Source organism: Octopus bimaculoides, chromosome 9, assembly GCF_001194135.2.
Source record: "Octopus bimaculoides isolate UCB-OBI-ISO-001 chromosome 9, ASM119413v2, whole genome shotgun sequence".
Lineage (NCBI taxonomy): Eukaryota > Metazoa > Mollusca > Cephalopoda > Octopoda > Octopodidae > Octopus > Octopus bimaculoides.
Genome location: NC_068989.1, coordinates 58,319,593 through 58,320,790, shown reverse-complemented (window position 1 = coordinate 58,320,790; position 1,198 = coordinate 58,319,593).

Here is a 1,198-nt window from a genome sequence, read left to right as displayed (position 1 = left end):
TCTCTTCATGAGAAAAATGAATACATGAAAAAAACTGACTATCAATGCTCTTACCCTCCATACATGAATCATCATCATCAATGATGAATGTATCAATACTGATATCTATAAATATTGATATATTTAGTTATGCACATCCTGGTTTTTAGAATAGATATAACATTTAGCAGTACGTCATAAAAGGTGACTAAAAGAGCTGGAACCAAGATGAGCATCTGCCAATAAAACACTTATTTAAAAAATTCCTGTTCAGCCTATGCCATTAGAGGTAAACAAATGTAAAAATGATGAATATGATAGTGATGACGATAATAATCATATGAGATAACTTGTAGCACATTGATAAAATAACTTGTTGAATTAACAAGAAGAAAAGCAGGAGAAAGCTTTTTTGGTCAACAAAAACTAAGTAGTTTGCTTATTATAATGCATTTAACATTGCTACATAGGTATAGGTGCAAGTATGGTAATGTTGTTAAAAAGTTAACACAATTTTGAATAGGATAACAAAGCATGGTATGTTAAGAAGGTGTCCTATGTCCTGGGAGTGAAATTTGGTAGATGGAGCCTATACAGAAGCCAATCACATATACATCTAAGCATTTGTGAGTACATGCATTTGTCTTAGTGTCTGCATGTCTTTGCATTGAACTAGTTGGGCATGGTTTGATGAGTAAAGACTAAGGAAACTGATTGAAAATAAAGGCTAGCATCAGAAAGGGTTCCTAGTTGTAGAATATTGCCTTAAAATGTCTCATCTAATCCATGCAAGTATAGAAAGAGTATCAATAAAATAATGATAATGATGACAATTACTCTTCTGTATGGATTAGATGAGACATTTTAAGGCAATATTCTACATCTCGTTATGTAACTTATTTGAGGGGATTTACTATAGATATCAGTTTAATGGCTTTTCTCTTGTATGAATATACTTATGTCTATTTACATTAAATTTTTGAGAAAATGACTTATTACAGATATCACAGTGATATGGTTTCTCTCCTGTATGAATGCGTTTGTGTTTAGTCAAGACACTTCCTTCAGAGAATGTCTTACCACATACATCACAATGATATGGTTTTATTCCTGTATGAATACATTTGTGACTAGTTAAAGAGTTTTTTGCAGAGAATGATTTACCACATATATCACACTGATATGGTTTCTCTCCTGTATGAACGCGTTTGTGTTTAGT